The 9,053-nt window shown below is 34.5% G+C and overlaps 1 pseudogene; it reads right to left on the reverse strand.

The window, feature by feature from the left end:
- On the reverse strand, positions 6,987-7,602 carry Gm13676 (predicted gene 13676; annotated as a pseudogene).

A 9,053-nucleotide genomic window follows, 5' to 3' on the forward strand; every position in this document is an offset into this window, starting at 1 on the left:
TAAAAATATAAAAGTCATCCTTTGACATTCAGAGATCTGTTAAATGCAATCTCAAACCACAACATAAATGATATACAACACACACACACACACACACACACACACACACACACATGCATGCATGTATGCACGCACACACACACACATACACTAAGGAGAGTGGTCATGAAGATCTGCACTTTTTATTCTGTGATATTTATCTAAAAGTTCAAAGTATGAATCACTGTTGAACTGTAATGATTAGATTTGCTTTTTCTGTATATGGCATAGAGATTCATAATCCTTATTCTAAAACCTGAATATTTCTATCCTCGATAAATGACTGAGCTTTAATGATAGTGAAAAGGAGTTCTTGTGATACAAAGCAGCACGGTGGGAGGTGGAGGGTTGGTCTCTGGAGTGTAGCTTGCAACAGATATCACTGGGTCACAGCTGGAGCAGAAGTGATGATTCTTAGAGCCATGTGCAGGAATCATGTCAAGCTTGTGGTTTCTTAGTACCGCTTGCCATTAAATAAATTAGAATTTTCTTTTTAAAAAGAAAAATACTGATGATACTCAATAACAAGAAAGTCAGATATTAGAGAGATGTTCTTTAACATCTCAGAAAATGCCATTTAACCTGAGAAAAGAAGACAAAAATAAGTCATATACATATCTAGTAAAATGCCCCAAGTTAAAAGCAAATGCCATTCCAAGAGTTTGGTTTCTGGGCCCATTTTTCTAATAGTCTAAAGCCATTGATTCTGGACTCATCTCACTGTATCAAAGGTGTCACAGGGTAATAAATAGTGACTAACTCAGTTCAAATAGGAAATAAACTATTTTTGTTGAACATAAAACATTTTAATATAGGTGTTTGAAGAGTTGGCCTTTCATGTGTGTTTTAATTTTAAAAAAAAAAGCAATTCAGATGATAATGCATAGATATTTAGAAAATGCTAACAACCTGACAAGCATTGCCTTCATCCCAGTATTAAGACTGGGACTATGGAACCTAGCTAGATTAATTAGCTTATTCATAGGTGCAAGGGGAATGGCTTCTGCAGAGTTGAGTTAAATTTGTTGGTGTCTATTTTCTTTAAAAGATATGATAGCCTTTCTTGACTGGTACAAAATATCAAGGCACAGAATTATCTTCATTTCTACTGACTGTCAATAAAAAAGTCTCTGGGCCATTCTTCCTTGTTTCAACTTTTATTTATGTCCTCAAATAGATTGGAAGGTCATCTACCACTAACATAAGCCAATACTGCAGCTATGACACCTTGTGGACTTGTAATTTCTTTTTTCCCTTTTCTCTTCCTTTTTCCTGCTTTCTTTTATTATTATAACACACGCCCCAGTACCTTAAAAAAAAAAGTCCTTTGACTGTACTGTTAAGATCTGGCATTATAAGGATAGAATCAATTTACTCAAAAATGAGATCATATAAGAATTAAAAAAACAAAACAAAACAAAAAAAAACCAAAAAACAAGAGTCTTTGGAGAGATGGAGTTGCTGGAGAAATGTGTCATCAGGTAAGTGCACTTATGATTTTCTGGAGGATGAGAGTTCACTTCTAAGCATCCACAGCAGTTGACTCCTAACTGCCTATAACTATAGCTCCAGGTGTCCTTCTGGCCTGTTTGTATACCCATATTCTCATGAAGAAACACACACACACACACACACAAACACAAACATAAACACACACATGAATAGCATTAATTTGATAAGTGAGGTGCATAGGAATTCCTGTAGGAAACATGAGAAAGGTAAATGCTATAAATGCAGTATAAGTATACGTATACATTCAAAATAATATACTAAAATATTTTAAATAAAATTATCAAATCATAAAAATTAAACCTTTAAAATAATAACACTTTCCTAATTATCTCCCTTGCCTCTTGCATCACTCATAATGAATATGTGACTTGACACATTTTCTTAATATCTCTAGCTTAGTTTAAGTTTTTTTTCTGTAAAAAATTAGCCTTAAAATAAATTCATATTGCAAAAACACATGACTTTACTTTTTCTTGAATACTTAATATATATCTAGATATTTGTTTACTTTGAGAATCATCAGGTATTTTTAAGAATATAATTCACAAGTGTTAATGTTAAGAAACTAGTTTTCCAGTCTTTTTCCTACACACAGATTTTTGAAGGTAGTTAAACTGATCACTCCGTGGCTGTAATTTTGAGCTCCAGTGAGCTGCTATGGCTGTTCCATTCTGAAATGGAACATATGTGAACAGAACTGTTCTTGTCATGCTTGACTGATGCCCCTGATTGTGTTCTAAATTCACAGCTATGCCTCTAGTTATGAACTAATAACTTCCATTATTAAGGGAAAGCCAAATCTCGAAGTCTAATTCTGTTTGTCTAATTGAAACAACTAAATTGCAGCTGCCATTTTGCGATTGGTTTCATTCCTTTGGTTTAGAAAGATCTAGCAATGAAGGCAGCATGAACCTCTTGACTTTAACATAATAGTATTATTCCTTGGCAGATGTGTACTGATGATCAATATAAGAAAGTCTGAGGTTTTTTTCTTGAAATAATAATATTGTTTAAATAAAGTTGAAGATGTTTAGTAGCACTTCCTTTGCAAGTACAGAGTATCAACCCATAACACAAAAACAACTTATTATTGGTTTATTTCCTATTATATACCTAATAAACATTAAAATCGTATTATGTAAATAAAGGATTCTTTTAAAAACATATTCTTTTAAAAACACTTGAAAACTAATGTGATATTTGAATATTGGTTCACATATATGTAAAAATTGGAACTAATATAATTTAAACATCACACTTAAAATTTCTATAAGGTTCAATAAATCCATGTTATCAAATCTGACTTTTTTTTTAATTTGGTAGATGAATCCTTGATTCAATAAATAAAAAACAATAGAATCAGATAAGCTTTATTAATCTTTGTCATTTTCTGGTTAGGAGCTAAACCAGAAATATGTATATATTGTAATCAGATCTTTGTGGCAAGTTTTAAATTCTGTGGAGATTTTAATTTTGACATTCACACAAAGATCATCTGATACCTGTTTCTAGCTGCTATTCAAAGCACAACTAAACATATAATTAGAGAATATGATTCTTAGAAGAAAAAGAAATATTATTTAGTAGAGCTCTGTGGGAGTATGAATTTAGATGTAGGAGAGTGTCAAATCATACCAATTCTGCAGGAAAGGAAACTCAGTTTTACTGCTCTCTCTTCCTCTTATTCCCAACCCAGATTCCTTGTTGGCTCAACTCAGTTGGAAGCCACGATTTACAAATTACAGTTTTTTAGACTGTCCAAACCAGTCAATTAGAACATAGGGGAAATATAAGAAAGGCAGTTAAACAATGCCTAACATGGTTTGTGTTGTCCCCATGCAGACTTCCTACATGACCTCATATCTGAGCTACTGTGAAATGAGCTCAACTAAGTCAGTAGCCTTCCAGAACCTAATACAATAGTTAGTACTGATGTTCTTCTTAGAATGGTGGAAGAAAGGAAGACTGATTTAAAAAAATGCTACACTTAACTATGGCCCACATTTACAACCATGGTTATTTGACTCTGATTCATTCATTAGTCTTTACTCCGTGTGTTGTGTGCCCTCATTCAGATACACAGGGATCATTGCCCAAACCTCAAAGCATCCACACCATGAGCCTGTCAGCATAGTCTCATGTATTCCATTCACCAGCACATTTGAGAAATATGACAAATCTTGGTTCCAAATATAATTCTCTTTACTTTCACTTTGGGAAAGCCAACAAATTTACCAATTGTATTTGGAATTTGTCACTCCAAATAATTGAATGATACTCCTTTCCAATGTCTGTTGGATCAAGGGCATGAAGATATAAAATAGTCAGTAACAGATTGTGTTGTCTAGTGGCATCATCTGTGTCCTTTGGACAATACCATAGTGGCAAATGTGCCATTCTATAAATCAGCTATGAATAATGGAGCTGGCAGTGTGCTCTGTACAGGGAGTGACACAATATGAAGAAGACTATAAAGAGAAAAGCTAAGTCTATAAAGAGAAAAGTTTTGTACTTCATTTCTGAAGGAAAATAACAGAATGGATTTGTTCCCAGGAAAACCATCTGACTGTCACCAGGAAATCAGAAAATGCAAGCATTTAGGTTTTGGTGAAGTCTGTAGAACATGGCCTGTTGATCCCATGCTTATAAATTTTATTTCACTAAAGCTACTTTTTGCTAAAATTCCTTCCAGGGAGGTTTATAAACAACATGTTGCCCTTTTCATAAGGTCCGAGCCACTCCTCCCCCCAAAAAAATCAAGGCACAATTCCACTGAAATTCCGTTTGAAGAAGCACTGTGCTTATTGAGCTTTCTTATACAGCCCAGGTGAAGGGTTGTATATTGGAGGGGGGCTCCTCCACCGGAACCAACATCACCTAGAATCCTCTGCTCTATGACTTCCCCATAGCCTAAATGATGTGCTCCCCTCTCCTAGTCTTCCCTAGTTTATGTACTCTAGCCCTTCAAAGAACACATACAGCAGGTGATAGGGAGCACCATAATATTCAGGTGAGTTCCATGTTGTCCTCTCTACCTGACCATGAGCACATAGAGCAGTCAACAAGGCAACCTGGTATGACCCATTAAAAAGGGAAAATTTGAACTCCTGAGATAATGGTTGCTTGGCTAGGAGGACAGCAACTGACAACAGCAGCAGTTGTTTACCTCTCATTGTTGCAGGCAAACCTTTTAAGAGGCAAATCCATCAGAAAAATACAAAAACAAGTGATAGAAAGGAACTCAAATTAACCAGCAGACATTCTCTTATGGGTGTATCTAGCTGTAACATGTAAACCTGTCTTTTGAAAATCTCCTGTGGTCTTCATCCTAAAATGAAACCATTTCTGCCTGCTGACTAGAAAACCCATCATTTCAAAGCAAGTGGAATATGTAGGAGTAAACTATCTTTAAGAGACAATTTTGTGCAAGGGAGTGATACTTATGAAAGTGCTGATAACAGGCAGATAAATGATAAAGCAGAGTTCATAAAAATAGAATGCATAAGAAGATGCCATTCTTCAACATCAGCAAGGAAGACATTCATGAGAACTATACATCCTCAAACATCTTAAAGAGGGCAGTTGAAATCAAATCAATAACAACAAAGCATATTCAAAAGATATCCAATTGCTAATAAATGATGTATGGGCCAATCCTTTAACAAATACAAAGAGTTCAATGGCCTTCAGATGAGGAAGGTCCTGGGAATGTTGTTCTTCAAGACAAAAGGATATATTTTAGGAATTCTATAAAATGTCCGGAACACAGCTTCTGTATGAAGTTTCCTTACTACCCTTTGTGTTTTAGAAGAGATAATTGTTTTTAATATGAATATTAGTCTATGGCAACAAATGTCTCAGCAATATCAAGGGAATTATTTAGGGCTGTCAAACTTACCAATAAATACCATCAATAACAAACATTTTTGGAATGAAATGTTTACTTATTCCTTGACTTATGGAAGAGGTCATTTGAGTGGATCAATAGTTGCAATCCACAGAACATAAGATAAGATCTTGGAAGAACAAGAATGTGGGGATCAGGTGTCCATTAATTGCTAGCAAGAAAATGACATTAATGACTGGATATATCCTTGAAATAACAGTTGTTCAGCTTCAAGTGCATTTCCCCATATATGTCCCAAGTTTCATCTTGTCAGCCCATGTGTCTGTGTCCTTTTAAAAGTCCTCATCATCTAAGGAAACATGCAAATTCCATTTCCTCAAAACCCAAGTGAGCCTAAGGTTAAAGTGAAGTAATCCCAATTCTATTTAACTTCAAAATGAACACTTACTATATATGTAAATTTTATTATGGTATTGCCACTTTATCTACCAGTTCTGCTTTGTTTTTTGTTTGTTTTTGTTTTTGTTTGTTTGTTTGTTTGTTTCATTTTTGTGGATATTGCTCCGTCCTTGGGAAAAACTAGGCCATAGTTATCCAGTGATAATGACCAACTCCTTGTGGAATTTCCTCCTCCTAAGAGAGGATTGGTTTCTATAGTGTTGTACTCCATTGACATTATACATCATGTCAAAATACACCAGACACAGGAATAATTGGATACAAAATGGCTAGAAATAAGATAGAATGGAGAAGTTGTTCTATATTTTAAGAGAAACAGAATGTATTTATTCCTGAGACTAAAAATATAACACCTGGGAAACATACAATATTGAATAAGGTGTGTGTGTGTCTTCTATAACACTGCAGAATAAATTACCTTTATGCTTTAAAAAAAAACCTGTGGTTCCCACTCCCCATAAGCCATATTATATACAACTTGCCTACATGTTTGATGTTTTAGCCATACGATTTATGTTGTTTGGAAAAAGTACTGTGAAGAAACTTCACTAATGATAGCCTTATGTCTATGTATTTAAACATCTTATTTGATGTTTGTGCATTTAGAAATATTCAAAATGTGAAACTGGCAAAAGAATCTACTTAATAATGCCACTATAAGTTTCTTATAGTATTGTCAGTTCTGCCTAGAAAAAAAAATGAAACAAAATTACCTAGTGCACATGTTCAGCAATAAATTTTGATGTTTAAAAATATGGACAGATTTTATAGGCCCTTTTTATTCAATATATCCAACATTAAAAATCAAATATATACAAAATTGGGTTTTTCACAGACTATACCCTACCTAGAGGATACTAAAAATCAGCTAAAAACATGAGGTTTCACTTTATTGATCTCTAAATCAAAATCAGACACATATATTTAAATAATTTGTAAATAAAATATACATAAAGTTTAAGCCCCTGAGCCATGTTTTAAACTGAACAACCTGAAATAAGCCAGATAACAACCTAAAACTTTGCTATGTATAACATGAAGACAAATCTATTACCTCCAACCTCAGGAATAGCATTCCAATGTTGGCTCTCACTAAGGATTTAAATTGGCTGTACATTAGAAGTTGGTGAGCTCCCACAAGGACTTTTAAAAGCCTCAACATTCTGTGTCTTCTCTGGCTTGCTTCTCTCTGGATTCCACCCTCGCTTTATTAAATGTTCGCTTCATGTCATCGCCTCTGTCTTCATAAATTTTCTTTAGAACATTCTTTACTCCCTCACTAGGGTCTGCCTCAGTGTCCTAGTTCTTGCATTCCTTTTCCACCTGTGTTAAGTAGTCCCATCTTGTGTTTTCTACTTTCTTTCTACATAGAATAATAACTGTATCAGTCTTGACTTATTTTGAACTGCTTTCCACAAAGATAGGTTTCAAAGGATGGTTCACAACCATGGAGTAATTCTTGCCATTGAGGTTTCTTACCAAAAGACCAAATGACCTCTCTGTGAAGTGTACCTGCACATTCTCAGTGGGAACCTGATGGACTCCAGTTAAGGTAATGTAGATTTCCCCACACTTATCTGACTGATCCCACCCATAATTACTGATTGTCACGGCACATGCTGCTGTAAGAGGAGCAACCACAGCAGCTGGCTTTTCATTATCAAGTTCTGGTTTCTTCTGAGACTTCTGTTGCATCTTGTTCTTGAGTTGCATCTCAATCTTGGATTTTTCATTTGTAACAGTATTTCCATGTGTTACCATATACTACTGATTGATTTAATTACACCTAGGAACATAAAATTAAACAAAATACAAATGACAAAAATAGACAAACATCTTGTGTTGATAAGTACTGTCATGGTTCTAATGGCTTAAAAAATAACCATGATGCGAAAACTTGAAAATGCCCATTTATTCCTTTGTTCAATAAACTTGGAGTTTAAAAAAAAAAAAAGAAGAAGAAGAAGAAGAGGCAGGGCAGTGGTGGCGCACCCCTTTAATCCTAGCACTGGGGAGGCAGAGGCAGGCGGATTTCTAAGTTCGAGGCCAACTTGGTCTACAGAGTGAGTTACAGGACAGCCAGGGCTACACAGAGAAACCCTGTCTTGAAAAACGAAACAAAACAAAACAAAACAAACAAAAAACAAAACAACAAAAAACAAACAAACAAAAAAGTTGTTGAGTTGGTGAGTTATATATGTAATCAGGAATACTTACTAGCAGAACCATTGTAGCGTTGGCATAATTAAAGGAGTCTAGAAGTTTCAAATGCACATCCTTCACATTGTTTGCATCTTGGGTAATTTACTGAATATCTCCCAAAATCTCTGTCACCAATTGCTTTGAATTTTGTTACACAGGAGGTGCTGATCATTGCATACTAGGAACATTGTAATACTGGACAGAGACAAGGAAACTAAAAAAGGCACAAATCTAGTGTTATGCATTTGAGACTAACAGATTTTCCAGGCTTTTTGTTGTTGTTGTTGTTGTTGTTTTGAAACACAGGATGTCTAAATAAGAAGCAAATATTTCAGTATCACAGTAGCATCAAAAGCTTCACTGTAGCAGGCCTTTGAAATTTTATCTTCAATGTTACTCATTTGATTTCTTAAAATATTAAATTAAATTATTTGTATAATAACTGGTATAGTATCCTGATCTAAGAACGACACAATATAACAACAACATACTGCTTAGTAATCAATACATAATAATTTATGCATGCTGCGAACTATCACTAGATTACCTTTAATTTTACTATAGAATGCACAGTTCTGGAGAAAATGGTGATGATTGATTTCATAGAAGAGGAAATTGAACCAGAGACATAAACCTTGTAGAGCTTAGAAGCCTCATGAAATTTGTGCTGGGAATCGGTAGTCACAAACGGGTAGGAAAAACACAAATATGATCAGAAGGCAACAATTAGTTTCTAGTTACAGTCCAAAAGCTTGATAAGTTTATATACATATCCTTATAATCCTACTTGATATGCAAAGCTTAAGAATTAGGTTGCTTTTGAATTTGAATTGGTGTGTGTCTGGAAAAGAGTCATCAGTTTGCTAGATAACCTGGTACTTCAAGTCAAAAGGATGTTTGTGTAAATACTGCTATATGTACAGAAACTCTGGAACAGTGTGAATTATGGATTACTTGTTTTAAATTACCTTTGTATAACGTTGTAAAATTGTAT

The sequence above is a fragment of the Mus musculus genome, chromosome 2 (genome assembly GCF_000001635.26).
Source record: "Mus musculus strain C57BL/6J chromosome 2, GRCm38.p6 C57BL/6J".
In the NCBI taxonomy this organism is placed as follows: domain Eukaryota; kingdom Metazoa; phylum Chordata; class Mammalia; order Rodentia; family Muridae; genus Mus; species Mus musculus.